Source organism: Lactuca serriola, chromosome 2, assembly GCF_051521515.1.
Source record: "Lactuca serriola cultivar US96UC23 chromosome 2, Lser_US96UC23_V15, whole genome shotgun sequence".
Lineage (NCBI taxonomy): Eukaryota > Viridiplantae > Streptophyta > Magnoliopsida > Asterales > Asteraceae > Lactuca > Lactuca serriola.
The window spans coordinates 52,414,017-52,438,490 of NC_136409.1; positions in this window are offsets into that span (position 1 = coordinate 52,414,017).

Below are 24,474 nucleotides of genomic sequence, written 5' to 3' on the forward strand. Positions count from 1 at the left end.
CAAAAGTGAAAAGTTCATTAGATCTAAGTCTGTGATTCGATTCTGCACTTGAATTGTTGAATCGAGTGTTATCCTTGTTGTTTTAAGTTGAATCAACAAGTTTTTTGTTACAAATCTCAAGTTTTCTTCTAAATTCTCAAGGTTTTCTTCCGTACAACAATATCGTCATTCAATCTTAATTCCATGACTTCATTCTTTCAGTTGTTACGATCTTCTACAAAAATTCCAATGCTAATTCCTGAATATTACGATCAGTGGGCTAATCGTATGGAGGATTATCTCAATGGTTTAGATGAAGAACTATGGAATTGTATTTCTGGTAATCTCAATCCTCCGTCGAATGTTCAATCAGTTGGAGCGTCTTCTGCAAGTTCTGGAGTAGAGAATCAAAATGAACGTATGAAAAAGCTGGAGAAGAGATTTATGAGAGAGATGCGAGGAGCTTTGCCTCTAGTTGTTTACAACTATGTGAGGAGTTGTAAAACTGCAAAGGAAATCTGGAACAATCTAAAGGAGAAATTTCAAGGAAGTGATAAGACAAGAGTTAATTATGTGGAACAATGCTTGGTTGAATTGAAAGACTTCAAACAAAAAGAAAGTGAAACTATTGAGGCGTATTACGATCGTCTGAATGACTTGATCTATGGATGCAACCGATATGGAATCACAAGATCAGTCATGGAGTTTAATCTTATCTTTGTTATGGGTTTGAGAAAGGAATGGAGAAATGTAATCATGATGGTTAAAAATCAACAGAGCTTTGATACATCAACTCTAAATAATGTGTACAATCAGTTAAAATCACACAAAAATGAAGTGAACGAAATTGTTGAAGACACGAAGACTAGTTTGGGAGGTCCACTGGCATTGGTTTCGAAAATGAATGAGAAAGAAGTTCATGAGAAAAGTGATTCTGATGCAGAAGAAGGTTTCATCATGAATTCTGATGATGAAGCAATAGCATTCTATTCAAATAATCGTGTAAGGAAGTTCTTCAAAAAGGCATTCAATTCGAAGATCAAGTCATATGAGATTAAAGGAAGTTTTGTAAATAAAATTGCAAATGATGAGAAAAGGAAGGAAGAGAAGAAGGATGTGAAGCCGGTTGAGGGAAAAATTGTCACACCCCCAAACCTGAACGGCGGAAACGTTCGGGGGCGGATGACGTCATGTCCGGTATCACAACAATTCTATAGTAAAGAAAGTACACACCACCATATTACATTAGTAGAAAAGTTTACATGATTGTATCAATACAAGTTCAAAAGTTGATTACACAAATCATGATTCAAAAATATGCAAGCAATGTCAACAATTAAGTTGGTGAGTTCATAAGTAGTGGTTTGAATAAATGTATGCCATTCGAAAGTGTGTGTATGTATTTTCTGAAAATCCCATATTTTCTTAAGTGTATAAATGTAGTCTTTAAATGTTCAACATCGTAAACTGTAAACACTAGACCATGCTCAAAATGTTATTGTATAGTCTTAAAGACTAAAACTATGTGAAGATCGTTGAGAGCATAAAAGTAATCTATAATACTACTTTTCTTGAAAAGATATGATACTGCATTAATCGTATATTCGGTGAGTTCTCATAACCATACTGAAATATTTGCCTACATGTGACGGTCTTCAGGTGTCGAAACGCTATGACACTTGTCACCCCGCGAACTGTAGCTAATAGTCAGGGTGCAGGATTATTAGTATCGTATAGATCTATTCACACTTGCCAAGCTCTACGGACGGGAGACTCTGGTTATAAGTTAGGACTTACTATAATACCCCCATTAGGTATAGTGAAGTTGTTGTCTCACGAATTCTCAATTATGTATCATATGTGTATGTTTGTTTTCGCAAAGTATCGTTTTTCAAAGTATTTTCAAAACCATGGTAGTAATGTATATATTCACGTGAATATAAAATGCTATAGCTGAAATGTTTACTGTTAGTATGAAATCGTATGCATATTTATAAGTAAAACACATTTTGTATCCCAAAGCGGGGAAAGTAATGTAAGATGTTTATAAGTTAACTAAACCATTTGGTATTTGTAAGAACATTGTAGCACCTGGTTTCTGGTATGTAAAATTTATCTAAGTGTTTTGCATTTTTAGCCTTGGACTCGGCGAGTTGTAGGCTCGACTCGCCGAGTAGAGACGGGAAATGGAGCACGTTTAAGTTGGCGACTCGGCGAGTCCATATTCTAGACTCGGCGAGTCCCCGCTGTTTGATGAAACCCTAAATTTCAAGGGTTTGCACCCTCTTTAAGCCATCTTATGCGCCCCAAGCTCGCCCCCTTCACCCTCAGAGCTCCCTATACCGTCCAAACCTTGTTCCTTGTGAGATTGAAATGTTTTGGTGTGTTTTCTTGAAGATTTTGAGAGGAAAGGGAAGTAGATCAAGAAGAGAAGAAGGAGGGCAGACATCTTGGTGTTATCTCAGTGATTTCCTTGAGGTATAACTCAGTTTCCCTCTATTTTCATGCTTATAGTCCCTTTGAAGCTCCATTAAAGTCCTTCTTGAGCCATTTCCAAGCTTAAGTATGAATTAGCGTTTGTAATAAGTTGATTAACCTTTACATCTAGGCATGATTGAGCTCCAGGAGCTCGGATCTACTGCCTTTATGGAGCCATATTGCATGAAAGCCCTAGATCTACTCTTTTAGTGCATTTTGAGCCCTAAAACCTTCATTGGTGTTTATTTACACGTAATGTTGGAAACTTTACGTGTTAATCAGGCCCTAGAAACCCAGATCTATGAATGGAATGAGCTGGATTCAAGCAAAATCGAGTATATAGTATTTGCAAGTGACGGACTCGACGAGTCGTTCATCGGACTCGGCGAGTCGAGTCGCGAGTCCCCGAGTTTTCCCCCTTTTTGTGTTTGTGTGGTGGAGTAGTGAGTCATGGGGTGTGACTTAGTGGGTCGGAAGCCAGACTCATTCATGAATGAACTCGGCGAGTCAATGCCCTAACTCGGCAAGTTCAAGGCAATCTTCTTGCCTCGAGAACAGACTCGGCGAGTTGTTCATACAACTCGGCGAGTCTCAGCATAGAGTGTTCTTCGGATGAAGATGAAATCGACGAGTTGTTCATACAACTCGGCGAGTAGGATGAAGGACTATTGGACTTTGGTTTAGAAAGAAAACTAGTCGAGTCAATTCCTAACTAGACGAGTAGAGACGAGATTATGGTCAGACAAAGGAATAGGGACTCGGCGAGATGGCAAGCCAACTCGGCGAGTCGGGTCAACTGGAAGTTGACTTTGACTTTGACTCTTGGTTTGCTTAGGGGTAAATGGTCATTTTACCCTCAGGTCGGTTAGCAGTATTTGACTGAGTGTTTTGTGGGAATTATAGCCAGAGGATTTCCGGGGCAGCAGCAGCAAAAGACAGTCAGTTCCCACACAGATCAGCTGCTACTTTGAGGTGAGTTACCTTCCACTAGCGGTGGGTCTACGACCATAATGCCGGCCCACCAGTAGGAGTTGTATGTTAGATGATTGTCTTTGTGATATCATATAGGTTTGCTACTACCTGATATGATTATATGCTGGCATGATATGTACACGTGATAGTAGTAGAGTTTGGTTGTTAGGACCGAAGGGTAGGTCAGACACCCCAGATATGTCTGACAGTATGTGATGATATGTTTATATGTTGGCATGATATGTTATATGTGATAGTGGTAGTAGGAGGGGAATAGTCCCCAAGTTCGGTTGTTAGGACCGAAGGGTAGATCGGTGATGTGCACAAAGGTACTCACTAATTTTAATATTTATAACCTAACAAACTTAACTAACTATGCACTTATAGGCAGTATACCTAGTCAGATTACAGTATAGTTTGGGTAAGTCGGGTGTCGATCACAAGGAACGGTGTTTCTAATTAATTTACTTACTATTAAATTAATCTAATTATTAACAAGTTTAAAAGGGGTTTTATCTGATTTTACAAGATCAGATGAACTTAAATCAAATTCAATAAGTAAAAACACACTCTTGTTTAGTTTGAATCTACTTCTTCCTTATGGCTAGCTAATGATTACGGATTATTAAGTTGGTTTTTAGTTATATTAGTAATTTAGTTCTAACTTACCAATAATTAACTAATTCATGTCAAACCATGTATGTTCACACATAATTAAACACAGAACTAATTATGAATGTAAATATGCTATGTAAGATTTGTAACATAAACGCAATTATGGTCACAATACACGTTCTCTAGCACAGCTAAGCTTAATTACTCTAATTACTAACTAAGATTGGTCAATCCTAGCTCTAACAATTCAATGTTCACTAAATCATTAGGTAAACAAATTCATGCAGTTAATGGTCACTAAGCTACACATAACATGCAATCAAGCAATTAGAGAAACAAACAATAGCATGCTAGGTTATACAAATAAAACACAAGCAATTTTTACCAACTAAACTTAATCCATAAACATTGAGCTATTCATAAGTCTGAAGCTTCATCTAGCTAAACAAGAGTAGCTAGATTCAGCTGCTCATCCTAGCAACTAATAAACCAACACAACTTAAAGTAATAAAAGGCATGTTCTGATTTAACTAAAATATAAACCTTTATTCTTTTTGGTGTTGAAAACCTTCTTCCAGAACCCTTCTTTCGCTCTGAATCGTCTTCTGGAACTCTTTCCTTTAGCCAAAAGGTCCTTCTTTTCTCAATAATCAGGAGAACTTAAATAATCTCCAAAAACCCGCGCCACGTCGTGGCTATCCAGGCCACGTCGTGGCCCTCAAGCTATCCGTACCGAGCAAGGAATCCTCCGCGTCGCGATGTCTATCTTCTAGAACACTCGTGCCACGTCATGGCCGACTTCGCCACGTCGTGAATTCAGTATTTATCGTGGATTTATTCTTTTCTTGTCTTTCAAGTCTCCCATGTTCCTCATATTGTCACTTTTGGTCCCTCTCTTTGAAAATCCTTTTAATTGACTGAAAATAACAATTTAAAGTCATAAGTACCATTATTCTAAACATATTATCAACTTATTAATAAAAATGTACTTAAATATTGCCTAAAAATAGGTATAAATATGGCAATATCAATCGGACACACCAGATATGTCTGATAATATGTTATGTTATGATATACGTGATAGTAGCAGGAGGGGGTAAAATAGTCCCGAGGATCGGTTGTTAGGACCGATGGATAGTCGGCACCCCATAATGGCTTGACATGGGTAGTCAGCACCCAAGAACGGCTTGACTCGGGTAGGTCGGCACCCCAGAATGGCCGTACCGGGTAGGTCGGGCACCCCAGAATTGCCCGGCAGTATGTATGATATGTGATTGTATGGTATGTGGTATGATGGGGGTACTCACTAAGCTTCTTGCTTACAGTTTTCAGTTTTGGTTTCAGGTATCTCTTCTTTGAATTGGAAGGAGCCGGCGCGGTAGCAACACATCACATACACGCTTTGTATTCCGCACTATGAGATCTTCCTGGGGATTTGTACTCTAGCATTATTATGTTTTATAAAATGTTTTTCCAGACACGCGACATCATTTGTGAAACAATATGATCGGTGAATGTTTAATTCCAATGTTTTGCTAAATATATGATTTAAAAATGAAATTTTTGTCTCCTATTTTTGGGACGTTACAAGTTGGTATCAGAGCCCTGGTTTGAGGGATTTGGACACACCTTTGGGGGTGTCTGAACTCAAATCGAGGGATTAAAAGATTTTAAAGAAGAAAATGTTTTCTAAAAGCTAAGTAAAGAGTTTTAAGAAGGAACGAAGTGTGTGATGTGCGCGACCGGCCGAGCTCAAGTAAGTATTCCCCAAAGTACCCATACAAGCTTATGTTATGTTTATCAGTTTCAGTAGAACAACATGCTTGAATAGGACTAAGGATCTAGGAGTGATGCCTTATGTGTCTGCTTTATGCGCTTTAGTGTATGAAAAACTGAATGCTAGAATTGAGTAGACAGCAGTAGGATAGCCTGACTAGGTTACGCTTGGTAGTATGAGCTTAGCATTGTATGCTAGTGCAGTTCCTGTTATGAGGATAGAGTTGCTTGAGATTGTTTCCTTTTTGTCCGAATGCTGCTTGCTTTGTGCTATGAGGGCTTTGAGTGATGGGAGTTAGCTGTTAGGTGAATACGTTAAAGTCACATGTGATCAAGTTTGAATAATCTCAGAATGTTGGATTTGACCTTATTGCGTAGCTCTTGTTTGAGCCCTAACCGTTGTAGGGATGAGTCCCTTACTCGAAGGATTATCCGAGCCTCGTTGGATGTGATTGTATTCAGGTAATGGCTAATTGGCGTTACAAGAGACCTTCAGCAGCTCAGGACTGGGTTGGATGGAGTCAGAGGTTTCCTAGGGTAAGCCTAGGATGAGTATAGCAGTGATCAGCGGTAGTAAAAGGGACCTGGTGGAGTCAAGGCAGTCCTTGGAGAAGGTACGGATACATGTGGAAGGTAGTATGGGCCCGTACTACTGAAAGAAGAGGATCTGTACCGGAACCGAGGAAGGCCAAGATAAGACTAGGGAACTTGTAGTAGGTGTGATCCCTCCAGAGGTATCACTATCGCTAACGATTATTATTTATGTATTCAGAATGATGGTACTACGCTCGAGGCCAGCAGTTGGCAGTACAGGAGAGGGATCGGGTTCGGGATCAGGTTCCGAGCCAGCAGAAGAGGGACTACGTGAGTTCATCGCGTCAGAGATCACCAGAGGCATCCTTGAGTCGACCCCCATTATCTTCGGGTCGATCAAGGAAGGAATATTGGAGTTGATGGAGGATCGCCTCAGGGCATTCAGGAGCGACATGGCATCTGGCCAGTCGGGATCTCGCACACTATCCTTCAAGGACTTCAGGGGAAGTGGTGCGCTGGATTGTCACAGGGCGAAGGACCCCATAGCTGCCAGGAGATGGATTGCGGACATTGAGTCTGCACAGATGATTAGCTTCTACCCTGAGGGGTCGAAGGTGAGGTTTTCAGCAGGGTGTTTACGAGATCGAGCTAGGGATTGGTGGGAGTCTGTGGGTGACTCGTTGGGAGCCTCCGCTGTCGAGGCTATGACCTGGTCGGACTTCGCAACCAGGTTCAGGGCAGAGTTTGCACCGACTGTCGAGCTTCAGCAGCTGGCCAGGGAGTTCTTGGATATGAGGCAGATGACGGAGAATGTGGCGGAGATCACCGCCAAGTTCCGGGAGAGGGCATTGTTGGTTCCCTAGTATGCGGGTGATGAGGACATGAGGAGGACCCGTTACCATGACATGCTCCGAGCTAATATTCGAGAGCATGTCAGTTTTTCTGCTTGCCCTACCTTGGACTCTATGATTGCCAAGGCAAGGGAGAGCGAGATAGATCTGGAGCACATCCGAAAGAGGAAGACAGAAGAGGGACAGGCAGGAGGGGCTTCGGGGAAGAAGCCTAAAGGATCAGATGGTAGGCCGAAAGGCCAGTCAGGACCGAGTCGCTGCAAGAAATGCAGCAGGCCTCATGAGGGGGCATGTAGGCTGGGATCATCGGGCTGCTATAAGTGCGGCAAGACGGGGCATTTCAGCAGGGATTGTACCGCCCCTGCACCTGTGATTCAGACATCGGAGTTGCTGTGTTTCCACTGCAACCAGAGAGGCCACAAGAAGGCCAATTGCCCCCAGTTGACAGCATCAGTGCCGGTTAAGGCACCAGCTCCAGCTACCCTTCGGATTACAGATGGTCGGCAGGGCAAGGCAGAGGGTCCAGTGGTGAGGAGTCGGACGTTTCAGCTGACTACCGAGGAGGCACGTGCCGCACCCGATGTGGTGACGGGTATGATTCTATCCCTCTATCTTATTTTTATGATGTTATGATATTGATATGTGCTCTGTGTATATGCGTTAGGATCGTTCCATGTGAACGGTATCCCTGTTCAGGTGTTGTTTGACTCGGGTGCCACCCGATCATTTGTTTCCCTTGTGCTTAGCAAGAGGTTTGCTGAGTCTTCGGGCATGTAGGATTGCACTTTAGAGGTAGAGATTGCCGATGATTGGTCAGTGTGAGCATCAACAGTATTCAGGGATTGTGTTCTAAGGTTATTTGAGGAACGCTATTTGGTGGATTTGGTTCCTATCCCATTGAGGGGGAACAAGGTGATTATAGGCATGGATTAGTTGAGCCCTAATGGGGCGGTGATAGATTGCGCACAGCAGCTAGTATGGATCAGGACCCCAAGTGGGGGAGAGTTGGTGATCCACGGTGAGAGGCCACAGCGTGGACCCACAGTATGTTCAGCAGCGAGAGCTAGGGGCTACCTTCAGCAGGGTTGCGCGGGATATGTCGGGTATGTTATGGATACCCGGGCAGTGGGTAAGGCGACAGTGAGCGAGGTTCCAGTGGTGCGAGACTACGCTGATGTGTTCCCGGAGGAGCTTCCAGGAATACCTCCGGAGTGTCAGGTAGAGTTCAGGATCGACCTAGTTCCTGGTGCGGCTCCGATAGCCAAGGCACCCTATCGGTTGGCTCCTCCCGAGATGCAGGAGTTGTCGACGCAGCTGCAGGAGCTGCTAGACAAGGGATTTATTCGACTGAGCAGTTCACCCTGGGGCGCCCCGATCCTGTTTGTGAAGAAGAAGGACGGGTCGCATCGGATGTGTATAGATTACTGGGAGCTGAATAAGGTAACGATGAAGAACTGTTATCCACTCCCGAGGATTGATGACCTCTTTGATCAGTTATAGGGAGCATCTTGGCTCTCCAAGATCGACTTGCATTCGGGTTATCATCAGATGAGGGTCAGAGAGGAGGATGTACAGAAGACCGCGTTTCGGACGCGTTATGGCCATTATGAGTTCGTGGTGACGCCGTTTGGGCTCTCCAATGCTCCTGCCGCGTTCATGGACCTCATGAACCGCATGTGTAGACCGATGCTGGATCGGTCAGTGATAGTTTTCATCGATGGCATCTTGGTTTATTCAGAGACGCAGGAGGAGCACGAGGAGCATCTGAGAGAGGTTTTCGAGACCTTGAGGAGGGAGAGCTTGTACGCCAAGTTCTCCAAGTGTGAGTTTTGGTTGCGCGAGGTGCAGTTTCTTGGGCACCTCATCAATCAGAACGGGATTTCAGTAGACCCGGCCAAGGTGGAGGCCGTGATGAGATGGAAGGTTCCGAAGTCTCCATCCGAGATTCAGAGTTTCCTAGGATTAGCAGGCTACTATCGGAGATTCATTTGGCATTTCTCCAAGACAGTCGTACCCCTGACACGGTTGACTAGGAAAGCCATGGTCTTTCGATGGGGTCCTGAGCAGCAGGCAGCGTTTGAGACTCTTAGGCGGAGATTGTGCGAGGCGCCAATCTTGGCCCTGCCGAGAGCGTTGAGGATTTTGTGGTATACTGTGACGCGTCTATCTCAGGCTTAGGCGCAGTATTGATGCAGAGGGGGCATGTCATTGCTTATGCCTCGAGGCAGCTGAAGCCTCACGAGGCGAACTACCTGACGCATGATTTAGAGTTGGGGGCGGTGGTCTTCGCCCTCAAGATTTGGCGGCATTACCTCCACGGGGTTCGATGTACCATTTACACGGACCACAAGAGTTTGAGGTACCTCATGGATCGGCCAAATCTGAACATGAGGCAGCGTCGGTGGTTGGACGTCGTGAAGGATTATGATTGCGAGATCCTTTATCACCCGGGAAAGGCCAATGTGGTGGCCGATGCGCTTAGCTGTAAGACAGCACCGGTCAGGGATGTGTGTGTGAGAATGACGGTGGTGACTCCACTGTTAGAGCAGATTCGGGAAGCTCAGCAGGAGGCTATGAAGGAGGAACATCAGAAGAGTGAGCGAATAGTGGGTCAAGTCACCTCCTTCGATTATGATAGCTGAGGATTATTGACACTACACCATAGGGTGTGGGTGCCGTATCACAGTGGCGTGCGCCAGATCTTGATGGAGGAGGCGCACAAATCCCGATTCTCTATTCATCCAGGGGCGACGAAGATGTGTAGGGATCTTCGTCTAGATTATTGGTGGCCCTGCATGAAGCGGGATGTGGCATGGTACGTCGAGCGGTGTTTGACCTGCAGGAAGGTCAAGGCCGAGCATCAGAGACCGCACGGCAAGATGCAGCCGTTGGATATCCCGTTGTGGAAACGGGAAGACATTACGATGGATTTTATCACAAAGCTTCCCCGGACTGCGCGAGGAGTAGATTCGATTTGGGTCATCGTGGATCGATTGACCAAGAGCGCCCATTTTATTCCGATCCAAGAGAGTATCTCAGCCGAAAAGTTGGCCAATATCTATATCAGGGAGATAGTGGCGCGGCACGAAGTTCCAGTGTCAGTGATATCAGATCGAGATGTGCGGTTCACTTCCAGGTTTTGGAAGAGGTTTCATGATGAGTTGGGCACACGTCTGCATTTTAGCACCGCCTTTCACCCGCAGACCGATGGTCAGAGTGAGCGAACCATCCAGACGTTGGAGGATATGTTGCGGGCATGCGTGCTAGACTTCGGTGGTAGTTGGGATACCTATCTTCCCTTGGCTGAGTTCTCATACAACAACATCTACCACGCGAGCATTGACCGTCCTCCATTCGAGATGTTGTACGAGCAGAAGTGCAGGACCCCGATATGTTCAGGTGAAGTTGGCCAGAGGGTCATGGGGAGCACCGAGGTGGTGCTCAAGACGACTGAGAGAGTCCAGTAGGTTTGAAGTAGGCTTAAGACTGCACAGAGTCGTCAGAAAAGTTACGCCGACAAGCATCAATCAGACCTGGAGTTCCAGGTCGGGGATATGTTTCTCCTGAAAGTGTCGCCTTGGAAAGGCGTCATTCGATTCAGGAAGCGGGGCAAGTTGGGCCCGAGATACATTGGTCCGTTCAGGGTTGTAGCCTGGGTAGGCAAGGTGGCATATAGGCTGGATCTGCCAGCCGAGCTCAGTCAGATCCACAGCACCTTCCATGTCTCCCAGCTGCGGAAGTGCCTATTAGATGATTCAGCGGTGGTGCCACTAGAGGATATGCAGGTTGATCACATCCTGAATTACATTGAGCGCCCAGTCGCAATCCTCGACCGGAAGTCGAAGGATCTGAGGAACAAGAGAGTGGAATTAGTAAAGGTGCAATGGCAGCACCGAAAGGGTTCAGAATGGACTTGGGAGCCGGTGGAAGAAATGATGGAGCATTACCCCGAGCTGTTTCAGGATCGAGCAGCAGACTTTGAGGACGAAGTCTAAAATAAGTAGGGGAGATTTGTAGCACCTTGTTTCTGGTATGTAAAATTTATCTAAGTGTTTTGCATTTTTAGCCTTGGACTCGGCGAGTTGTAGGCCCGACTCGCCGAGTAGAGACGGGATATGGAGCACATTTAAGTTGGCGACTCGACGAGTCCATATTCTGGACTCGGCAAGTCCCTGTTGTCTGATGAAACCCTAAATTTCAAGGGTTTGCACCCTATTTAAGCCATCTTATGCACCCCAAGCTCTCCCCCTTCACCCTCAGAGCTCCCTATACTGTCCAAACCTTGTTCCTTGTGAGATTGAAGTGTTGCGGTGTGTTTTCTTGAAGATTTTGAGAGGAAAGGGAAGTAGATCAAGAAGAGAAGAAGGAGGGCAGACATCTTGGTGTTATCTCAGTTATTTTCTTGAGGTATAACTAAGTTTCCCTCTATTTTCATGCTTATAGTCCCTTTGAAGCTCCATTAAAGTCCTTCATGAGCCATTTCCAAGCTTGAGTATGAATTAGGGTTTGTAATAAGTTGATTAACCTTTAGATCTAGGCATGATTGAGCTCCAGGAGCTCGGATCTACTGCCTTTATGGAGCCATATTGCATGAAAGCCCTAGATCTACTCTTTTAGTGCATTTTGAGCCCTAAAACCTTCATTGGTGTTTATTTACACATAAAGTTGGAAACTTTACGTGCTAATCAGGCCCTAGAAACCCAGATCTATGAATGGCATGAGCTGGATTCAAGCAAAATCGAGTATATAGTGTTTGCATGTGACGGACTCTGCGAGTCGTTCATCGGACTCGGCGAGTCGAGTCGCGAGTCCCTGAGTTTTCCCCATTTTCATGTTTGTGAGGTGGAGTAGTGAGTCATGGGGTGTTACTCAGTGGGTCGGAAGACAGACTCACTCATGAAGGAACTCGGTGAGTCAATGCCCTGACTCGGCGAGTTCAAGGCAATCTTCTTGCCTCAAGAACAGACTCGGCGAGTTGTTCATACAACTTGGCGAGTCTGAGCATAGAGTGTTCTTCGGATGAAGATGAACTCGACGAGTTGCTCATACAACTCGGCGAGTAGGATGAAGGACTATTGGACTTTGGTTTAGAAGGAAAACTCATCAAGTCAATGCCTAACTCGATGAGTAGAGACGAGATTACGGTCAGACAAAGGGATATGGACTCAGCGAGTTGGCAAGCCAACTCGGCGAGTCGGGTCAACTAGAAGTTGACTTTGACTTTAACTCTTGGTTTGGTTAAGGGTAAATGGTCATTTTACCCTGAGGTCAGTTAGCAGTATTTGACTGAGTGTTTTGTGGGAATTATAGCCGGAGGGTTTCCAGGGCAGCAGCAGCAGCAAAAGGCAGTCAGTTCCCACACAAATCAGCAGCTACTTTGAGGTGAGTTAGCTTCCAGTAGCGGTGGGTCTACGGCCATAATGTCGGCCCACCAATAGGAGTTGTATGTTAGATGATTTTCTTTGTGATATCATCTAGGTTTGCTACTACCTGATATGATTATATGCTGGCATGATATGTACATGTGATATTAGTATAGTTCGGTTGTTAGGACCGAAGGGTAGGTCAGGCACCCCAGATATGTCTAACAGTATGCGATGATACGTTTATATGCTGGCATGATATGTTATATGTGATAGTGGTAGTAGGAGGGGAATAGTCCCCAAGTTTGGTTGTTAGGACCGAAGGGTAGATCGGTCACCCCAGATATGTCTGATAATATGTTATGTTATGATATACGTAATAGTAGCAGTAGGGGTGAAATAGTCCCTGAGGATCGGTTGTTAGGACCGATGGGTAGTCGGCACCTCAGAATGGCTTGACATGGGTAGTCAGCACCCTAGAACGGCTTGACACGGGTAGGTTGACACCCCAGAATGGTCGTACCGGGTAGGTCGGGCACCCCAGAATTGCCCGGCAGTATGTATGATATGTGATTGTATGGTATGTGGTATGATGGGGGAACTCACTAAGCTTCGTGCTTATAATTTTCAGTTTTGGTTTCAGGTACCTCTTCTTCGAAGGGGAAGGAGTCGGCGCGGTAGCGGCACATCACATACACGCTTTGTATTCCGCACTATGAGATCTTCCTAGGGATTTATACTCTAACATTGTTATGTTTTATAAAATGTTTTTCTAGACACGCGATATCTTTTGTGAAACAATATGATCGGTGAATGTTTAATTCCAATGTTTTGCTAAATATATGTTTTAAAAATGAAATTTTTGGCTCGTATTTTTGGGACGTTACAAACATCATGCAATGTATACTCAAAAGTTCGATGTTTTCATACGAGTAGGGTTACGTTTTTACTTGTATTCTCCCCCGTATAGTGATAAAAGCCTTTTAAAAGCATTTAAAAATGGTAGAAAAGGGGGTACGAACTCACTTGATAAGTGGTGAATCGAGCAGCGTTTCGTTTATAAGAAGGATCGTTCTTGACGTAACCGCGAGTTTCTGGCAATGAAACAAGCTTCACGCGGGTGGTACTTCGACTGGAAAGTAGTTAGTTTGTCGGTAGATTCAGAGTGTCGGGACTCGTGCCGTGTGTGAGGGGTGTTATCGGGGCTTCGTGGTGGTTTAGAAGGACTTAACAGTGTGTAGAAGTATGAGAAAGGATGGAAATGAGCAACTAAATCCGACTGCCCTCCATGCTTATTTATAGCCCAAAATTTGGCTCTTACATCGTGAATTTTCATAACTTACGTCGTCAGTTTGGTCCCAATTCGCTCATGCAATGCCTCACTCGTCAACTTGCTTTGCAAGGGTCATTCAGACTGCTCACGTCATGAGTTTTAAGGCTCACGTCGTGAGTCTTATACGTTGACTTGACTTCTGCATTCTAGGCCTAAAAACTGGTGATATAACTCCTCACGTCGTGAGAAATGATGCTCACATCGTGAGTTCAGTTAAATTAGGGTTTCAAACACGCGTCCTGTTCTCAGACAGTTGTATCTTCGGAAGGCCATAACTTTTGCATACGTGCTACGTTTTTGACGTTCTTTATATCCACGTGATGGTGGAGACATAATCTACAACTTTCATTAAGATAATTAAGGCTAAAAAGTAGTATATCTTAAATTCACTTTTTACACTAAACTACGTTTTGTTGGTTTTGTCGTGGATCTTTGATTGATCATAACTTCTTCGTTATAACTCGGATTTTAGTATTCTTTATATTTTTGGAAACCTCGTTACGATATATACCACTTGGCATATCCCAATTATTGTTTTATAAAAGTTAAATTTTGACCCTAATTTCGCTGGTGTTACAAAAATTGAGAAGAAGTTAAAGGGAGATGATGGAGTTGACTGTCATTATTGTAACGGTGCCAATCATTTAGCCAATGACTATATGTTAAGGAAGAAAGATGAGAAGAAGAATAAGGTAAAAGATGAAGCTTATTATGATGAAAGATTAAAAGAAGTTCGTGCGAAGGCGAGGAACTTATCGTTGGTTGCCATGGGAGAACAAGATAATAATGGAACTTAACAGATCTGGTCATCTGAATTAGATGATGAGGAGATGCGGAATCCAACACATGGAGCAATGTTTGCAAAAATGGAGGAGGACTCTGATGAAGAAGAATACGAAGTGAAAGGAAGGCTCATCGTATCAAAGGCTGCATATAAATCTCCAATGACAACAAAGGTATGTAACATTCTTGAATCTTTTAATATTCCTGTACATGCTTATAATTCTAAATTGGTATCTTTTGATGAAACTGTTACTTATTTTGATTTAATTGTGGTATCTGCTAGCAATGAGGCTAAGAAGCTTTTCTATGCAGTTGTTGGAGACAGAGAAGAAGTTAGATTTGAAAAAAACGAAATTAGATTGTTTAGAACTTCAGATAACGAACATTATGATTGATAGGGATAATTTGTCCATTGAAATAAAATTGTTGCTAGCACAAAGAAACATTTATTGCAATACAGCTAAGAGATTGTATGGGAAATTAACAGAGTTACATCATTCTTGTGAGATAAGTAGAGAACAACATAGAAAGTTATTGCCTTTTTTAGCTTCCGAAAGAGCTAAGGTAGATAATATTTCGTGTGATTGTGAGAAAGAAATAGTTGAATTTGACAAATTCCTAATGATAGATATAGATATGGAATTGTCAAAATAGATGCAAATCTTGATGCTACTGAATTAGTTGAAATTGTAATAATACTTTGACTGAGTCTGAACAAATTCACATTTTGAAAAAGACTAAAACTTCAACATCCGATGTTCAAACTAAGTTTGCTGATATTGAAGATAATTTTGACAATATTAGTGAATTTAGTGATCTTGAAGATGTTGATTGTTCTCAGTTGTCTATTATTAATATTGCATCTTCTTCTAAAGGGAAAGAAAAAGTTAATGATTTCTTAGTTAAATGATGGTACTAAACAACCCTAAACTTCGAAAGTTTGTGATTTGGACTTCGTGGAAATACGAGACAGTCAACAGATGATAGTGATGATGAACAAGATGAGAAACTTTCAAAGGAAAAGGTATTTTCAAAAGATGAAGAAATTCCTCAAATTGTAGTTGACCCGGTGTATGGTGATACACAAAAGTATGAAAAAGTGTTGAAAGAACAAGGTGCTCGTTACCTTGAAACAAATATTGTGGTGTATCCAATTTTCAAGTGTTCAGATGACGTTGTGTTTCCAAATCAAGTATTCGTAACAACTGGAAATGTTGAAAATGTTAAACCAGAATTCAAGAAATTGGTGGAACAAGACAATTTGAAAACATCAGATGAAGGGTTCTTCACAAATCAAAGCACTGTTGAAAACAATCTAACGAAGTATTCCTGTGTTTTTCAAAGAAAAAAATCTCAGAGAAAATGGGTTGAAAAATCAAAACTTACGAAACAAGTCAACAAACCAATTTTTGAAGAAACAAAAAGTGGGGTAAAATTAAATTCAAGAGAATTCAAAGAACAAATTGACAAATTTTCGAAAGAAAATCAGGTTTCAAAAAGACAAGATCGAAAGAAAATATTTTGGCAAACAATCGAGTCTCGAAAACAGTCAAATAAATTATCGAAACCAATTAAGCCTGTGCATTCAGAAAACCATTCAGGCAAAAAGAAAAATCTTGTTCATCCAAGTAATAATGTGTCTGAACCAACATCACCAAAATATATTTTCAAAGTGAGAAATTCATCTTTTTCAAAAGAAAAACAAGTTTATCGTCCAAAAACTCATTCAAAGGTTGAAGTAAAAACAACTCCAATGTTTTCAAAAGTAACAAAACCTAACATTTCAAGGAACATTTCAGATAATTCATTAAAATCTAATTCATCAAAGCTTTTTTCTCAACATCAACATTTTAAATCAACAGTTGATACCTCCTATGCTGAATCATTTGTTTCAAAACCAATAATTGATTTTGTTCCTCAAAAGCCAAATTTTCCAAATCATGCGAAGAAACAAACAATGAAAGCTTCGCATGAAAAAGGAATAACTTCAAGAAATAATATTGATCACTGGCTCGAAGGAAGAGGAAAATTTTATCAATCAAGTAAATATTTGAAAGATCAAATCAACGAAGCATATGAGAAGTATGTAAATACTTCCTCAAATGGCAGTTCGTCTTCAAAGGATTCAGATATCTGGTAAAAACATGGAAACCTATCATAAAAGTGAATATCGAACAATCACAAACTAAGAATGTGAAGGGTGTTGTTAGTATTCATATGAAATAAACAAAACCTTATGTTTCAATCCCTACAAATGAAGATGTAGACATTATTAATAGTCTCAAAATTAAAGTTTGTGATCTTGTCAATAGTTATTCTTTATTGAAATCTAATTTCCAAGGACCCAAAAAGCATTGGGTACCTAAATTCTTTCAATGATTGCAAATACTTTGTGACGAGCAATACGATAACAAATGGTGCATTGATAGTGGTTGCTCTCGTCACATGACTGGAAAGAAGGAGAACTTGCACGATTTTCGAAGCTTGAAGAATGCTGGAGTGGCAAAGATTGGAAATAATCATAAGTGTCAAGTCAAAGGATATGGGAAGATCACAAATGGACAATTCATGGCGAATCGTGTTGCATATGTCGAAGGCTTATAACACAACTTGATAAGTGTAACACAACTTGTGGTAGGCACTGGAAATCAAGTACTTTTTAAACAAGAAGGAAGCATTATTTCGAATGTTTATACAAAAGAAGTTTTGCTGAAATCCAAACGGAAGGGTGATATGCTTACTTTGGACATCAATCCAATAGTGGGTAAACCTGCTGTTTGTCTTCTTTCGAAAGCGACATCAGATCTGAGCTGGCTATGGCATCGAAGACTTTCACATCTCAACTTTCGGAACATCAACAAACTTGTTATTCAAGATCTGGTAAGAATTTTACCTGTACTTAAATTTGATAATGATTCTTTATGTGTAGCTTGTGAAGTTGGCAAGCAACATAAACAAGGTCATCCAATTACAATTGATTCGAAGATAGTTGAACCACTGGAGCTATTACATATTGATTTATGTGGTCCTTCGACAGTTTCAACCCTCAACAATAAACGGTATATCTTAGTTATTGTTGATGATTTTTCAAGATTTACATGGGTTTATTTTCTCAGGCTAAAATCCGAAGTTGCACAAATCATGATTGACTTTATCAAGCAAATGGAAAAGATTCTAAAGAAGACGGTTCGAAGGATAAAGAGTGATCATGGAACTGAGATTAAGAACAATGTTCTTGATTCATTTTTAGTGGATAAAGACATTTCGCATAATTTTTCATCTCCATATAGACCACAACAAAATGGTGTTCTTGAGCGAAGAAATCGATCTCTATGCGAAGCTGCAAGAACTATGCTGGCCTATGCAAATCTTCCAAAATATCTTTGGGCTGAAGCAATACCACTGCATGTTTTACTCAAAATAGATTTTTCATCCATCGTAGTTTTAACATTACTCCATATGAAATAATCAATAACAGAAAACCTAATGTCAAAATTTTCCATTTTTTGGATGTAGGTGCTTTATTATGAATCTTAAGGACAATCTTTCGAAATTTCAAGCGAAAGCTGATGAAGGGATTTTCCGTGGATATTCGCATAATTCAGTTGCCTATCGAGTGCTCAACAAAAGAACTCGAAAAGTGGAAGAAACATTCAATGTTACATTTGATGATTATTATATCAAGCAATCTGAAAAACAGTTTGAAAATCATCCAATTTTGCAAGAAATTCCTGCTAAATCTGAATCTATACAATCATTGGATATTGATTATGATTTGATTTTTGGAAATTCAGATTATGCTGAAAATGCTGAAATCAATGCTCCTGATAATCATATTCCTGAAATTTCAAAGCTAACTGATGATTCAACATCATCTCCTCAAGAATTAGGCGAAAGTATGCATAATGATCCAGTAGAGGTGGAGCACTTGGATTCGAATACTCTAATGAAGGGGGAGCATTCTTTCGAGGGGGAGAATGAGAGAGCAAATGGTGATGTTGAGGGGAAGCGATTAAATGAAAATGTTGAGGGGGAGTTAAATCAAAATAATGAAACTTATCATGATATTAATGATGTTTGTTCCATTGCAGAATCTGAAAATGATGAATTGTACGAAGATGCACCTTTGGACTTCGATCCAGCTTATCCATCAATGGACAAATGGACAAAAGATCATTCGAAGGAGCAAATAATTCGCAATCCACAAGAAGGAGTTTTAACAAGAGCTTAAATTTGTGCGAAGAATGAGGTATTAAATGTTCATCAAGAATTTTGCATGTTCAACGTTTTTATCTCTAAAATTGAACCAAAAACAGTTAAGATTGCAATGGAACACTCAGATTGGGTTGTTGCGATGCAATCTGAATTTTCTGAATTTGAACGAAATAAAGTTTGGAGATTAATTCCTAAGCAAATGATGTTTTGATTGTCGGATTAAAACGGATTTTCAAAAATAAAACCGACAAAGATGGAAATATTGTTCGAAACAAAGCCAGACTTGTTAAAGGGTACTCTCAACAAGAAGGAATTGATTATGAAGAAACTTTTGCCCCTGTTGCAAGACTCAAGGCGGTTCGTATATTTTTGGCTTATGCAGCTCACAAAGATTTTGATGTATATCAAATGGATGTGAAGTGTGCATTTCTGAATAGAGAACTCAAAGAAACAGTTTATGTGGTACAACCTCCAGGTTTTGTAAACGAAGAACACCCTAATTATGTTTATATCTTAGATAAGGCAGTTTATGGTTTGAAACAAGCACCACGAGCCTGGTATGCAACTCTTACTTCATTTTTGAAGCAATCTAAATTTAAACAAGGATCAATTGACCCCACATTATTTCGAAAGAAAGTAGGGAATCATCTAATGCTTGTTCAAATTTATGTTGATGATATTATTTTTGGCTCAACTGACCTGCTTTGTCTAAAGAATTCGAAGATCTGATGAAAAGTAAGTTCGAAATGAGCATGATGGGAAAAATTAATAATTTTCTTGGTTTAAACATTTGTCAAAACAGAGAAGGTATCTCCATAAATCAGGAAATATATACAAAGAATTTGCTCGAAAAGTTTGGATTGACGAATAGCACAAAATTACGTGTTCCAATGGCAACTAGCATCAAACTAACTCCTTCGTTAGATAAACCTGCCATTGATCTTACATTATACAGAAGCATGATTGGATCTTTACTTTATTTATATTAGACCTGATATCATGTTATCTTTATGTAATTGTGTTAGGTATCAATCAAATCCACGAGAAACACATCTCACTGCTGTAAAGAATATCTTTCATTATCTCAAAGGAACATCTTCACTTAGATTATGGTATCCTTCGAATATTGGGTTCTTTGTTCAAGCATATTCGGATGTAGATTTGGGAGGTTGTGATCTTGATAGGAAGAGCACAAGTGGTGGTTGTCAATTGCTTGATTGTAAGTTGGTAAGCTGGCAATCGAAAAAGCAGACATGTGTTTCAATTTCAACGGCTGAAGCTGAATATGTTGCTGCTGCTGCATGCACGTCACAGATTATATGGATTTAAAGTCAATTACGTGATTATGCAATTAACATGAAAAATATTCCTCTATATTGTGATTCACAAAGTTCAATAAGAATTTTTCATAATCTTGTGTAGCATTCGAAGACCAAACACATTGCTCTTCATTATCACTTCATCAAAGATCATGTAGAGGATGGGAATATTGAAGTACATTTTGTGAAAACAATTGATCAGTTGGCTGATATTTTCACAAAAGCATTAGATGAAAAATCGTTTGTGAGAATTTTATAAGGACTTGGAATGATTGATGGTAATTCAATTCCATGCGAAAAAGGAGCATGACGGTTCAATAACAGTAATTCACAGACACGTCATCAAAGGATAAGGTTACTGTTCATAATTAACTCTTCGAATGCTTCGAATTCTCATGATTGGTATTTTTCATCGCATCTTAAAACTTCATAGGTTTGCAACAAGTACTTTCATTTATTTTGTTCTTGGTCTTTCTTTTTGAAAAATCAAAAACATTAAAAAGATTTTCATTTTGTTTTGTTCTTTATTTTCAAAAATCAAAAACAACAAAAAGATTTTGTTTCTTCTTTCTTTTTAAGTACTTTGTTGTAGCTATTCTTGAAAATATGAAGAGGCAAATGCTTGCAAATTCTAGGGCCAGGTATATATTTCTAATCTTTGAATTTCAAATTTTTTTGAACTAGTTAAGATGTCCCTAGAAGCATGCTGATGCATGTTGTCCGAAGCCTCGAAATAACACATTGTTCAAAAGCCTTAATGAAAATTTCATACGAAGATTTCTTCCCAATTAGGGTTACATTCACACTGGTCCAATGAGCTACCTTACTCTTCTCACATGAGTTAAGAGTTTTCTGTTTGGTCCAAAATAACAGAGGTACATTGTTCTTCATAAACCAATTTTTTTCATCGTAAAATTCTAACAATAGCACACACGAAGACATATATCCAAGAGGTTTCTAATCAAAACCAATCGAAATCTAGATATTCACAAATTTGTGTTTATGATCAGACATCATGAGACTGTGATGAAAATGAAACCCAAATCAATCAAACTTTAAGGAATTAACGGGGAACTATGTTCCAGACTTTAATCAAACATTTGTTTCTATACCTACATTTGAAACTTCAAATCATATATTCAATTCTTTTTAGTGGTCTTGATCAAACATTCGAAACCCACAATGTTTGTTACCCAACAGGATCCAGTATGAAATTTTTTTGAATATGATTTCAATGTGAGTTTTCTCAGAAATTCCTAGTTACTTAAAAGTTTTTCAAAGCAAACTTGTCACTGACTACAATGGTCAAACAAGTAATTTCGTTTACAATTGATCACCTTATGTTAAGGATGATATGTAACGAAATTCGTATGCCACCCATTGAAATATAAAATAAGAAGCCCTTCGATACTTATTTACAAGTATTCGATTATAATTTATGGTAAACTACACAAGATGTTGATTATCTCTCTTGATAATTAACGAAGAAATCTTTGCTCGGGATTTTATCTGCCTTCGTGTCAAATTGTCTTTTTGATATCACCAAATATCCAATCTTAATTCTTTGACATAGTGCACACATGAAATCCTTGAGGTTCTGAGTAACACCAACTCGGGCTGATGATTTCAAAAATCTGGTAAATGACTCTACTTCGAAACCCCAAAGTAAAAGAGCCTAATCTCCATCCGAAGGGTTCTAATGGTTACAATTCTATTGGGGCAATAAATACAGGCTGGTTGAGGAGACGTTTTGTATTCCTTCCGATTTTCAAGGCGATGGGACAGTTACTTTTTGACGCATGGTTACTTTATCATCATCATGATGCGGTTTTCTCAGTAACACATCAGCTAGCATTAAGTGCATATCCCGCTTTGATTTTAAATTAAAGAGTTACATATAAAAAGGGGATTTAAGGGTTCATTATCAGTTTACGCTTTCATATTACCAAATTCTATCTAATAAACATCTGCTTCCAAACCCTAACAATGGCGACTGCTATTCCTGATGCAACTCTTTCTCACACAACCGACGATGTTACTTCCTTACCGATCATGAAGATTCAGGATACTAATTACCAGGTTGAATCAAATGTCTCTCTGTATCCTGAAGAACTGAAAATGCTGGTGGTTGCACTGCAAAACTCGGTATTGTCCAAAGCCATGTTTAACTCATTCTCTATTCCTCTTTTGTGGTTATCTCAAGCTGGATCAACTGCAACTTATTCAAAAGCTTTGGAAGCTGTTACATTCAACCTTGTCAATGATAAAAAGGTTAGACTTACAAAGAATCTTTTATGCCAAATCCTTGCCGTACCCAATTCTCCACCGTACGTCACTTTTACCTTCCCACAAATCATTCACATGTTCAATGAAATGGGTCATCAACCCCAATTGACAAAGATTAGTGACTTCAAGAAGTCAGGGCTAGCAAGTGTATGAAACTTTTTGTTTGGGATTTTTCTTCGTTGTTTAACTGGAAGAATAGTTGGGCTAGATAAGGGGAGAATGGAAGTGTACGCCATGGTTGCCGGCTGGTACTACGATCTTCAAGTCGATTACTCAACACAACTGTGGAAGGAGTTCCAGAAAAGTACCGAAAACACGACTGTTATTCATGGCATTTCATGTGCTCAATATTGGAGATTAATTTTACAATATTTTTATGAGAAGGAAGGGATATTAGTTCCAGCAGAAGAGGAAAAGGTTGTGTTCCACACTTATGGTTGTCCGAAGGATGCAACAGATGACTTAGATGAATTTCCGTTTGCTGCTCGTATCCCAGACGCCATGCTTAAAAGAGTTGATCCTACAAACCCAATATTGATTACTTATTTGAAATCCATAGATACTTCTGTGGAAACTGGTGTTCTTTTGGAACGAACAGAAGAGAAGAAGTCTAAGAAATCGAAGAAGACTGTTGTTGGGTCTTATGGTACAAAAGTTAAGCCATCCAGTTCATCAAAAAGTCCAAAGAAGGTACCTATTACCGAATTTGAGCCAATCCAACCGGAGCCTGTTGTTTCTGATACTCAGTTAACCGAAAAGGAAGTCATTCCTTCGAAGACTGATGTATTTAGAAGAATACAGATGAAGTTGAAGTCGAAACACAAGAGTCGCTCATCTCTTACGAGTGTTGTTCGCAAACCCCAAGTTTCGCATCAAGGGGTTATTTTTCATGAAATACCTGCCCCTGCTTCTCCATCTTCTAAAAAGCGAATGGCAACAGATATGGCCAAACAAATATCAAAGAAGAAGCAACGTAGGGTCATTATTTCGTCGTAATCTACACTAGATGAGAGTGAAATCATTTCAGAGACACCAGAGGCAGTTCTTATTAAAGATTCTTCTAATGTTGATACTCCAGTTAGTACACCACCCAAAGTTTCGATTGCCAAGACAGTTACTATGGAGGCACGAACTTCAGACACCCCTGTAAACATATCTAATATGGATACAAATGTCATCATGGGTGAGGATGATTCGAATACAGCAGCACAAGGTAAACCTTCGAGTGTTATTTCAGATTCTTTTATTTCTTTACCTCCACAAATTACACCGATCATTCCTACAACATCCACAACCGATTCTACTACTTTTGCAAACACTATTTCACAACCATTCACAACTCTTTTTTCTTCATAATCCACTGATCCACCTACCACTACCTCTCCGGTAAAAGATTCTTTCTTGGAGACTAAAAATGAGTCTGAAGGTTTTGGTGGAACGTTTGACAATCTAGATTTTGATGATGAAGATACTGACTTCCCAGATCACATGCTCATGACAATGAAACAATTCAAAATATTGAATACGAAGCTCAATTCGATTATTCAATCTCAGGCTGGTCTTGGGGGAGGACATTCAGTATCTAATCTTGAAGTTGATGGTATGCTGTCATTGCTTGAAGGGAGGTTAACAACTAAAGTTTCTGGGATGTTGAAAGACTCCGAGTCTCATCTCTTAGAGAAGATTGATCTTTGTGATCAAAATAACGAATTAAGGCTGAATTCTCAGAAGTCTAGTTTTGGAACTGACTTGAAAGATTTAAAGATGGTTGCTAAGGAGAGGCATGTCTTATTCATTCAGGATGTCAAGAAGGTTCGAGAAGATGTGAACTTCAAACTCCAGGAACTGAGAAAAGATATGGAGAAAGAGATATATGTGGTTCGAACCGAATTTGAGTCCACCAACAAGAAGGTGGATATCATTTGTGAGGCGGTTACAAAATTTGCTAAATTATACAAAAGCCTAAGTCC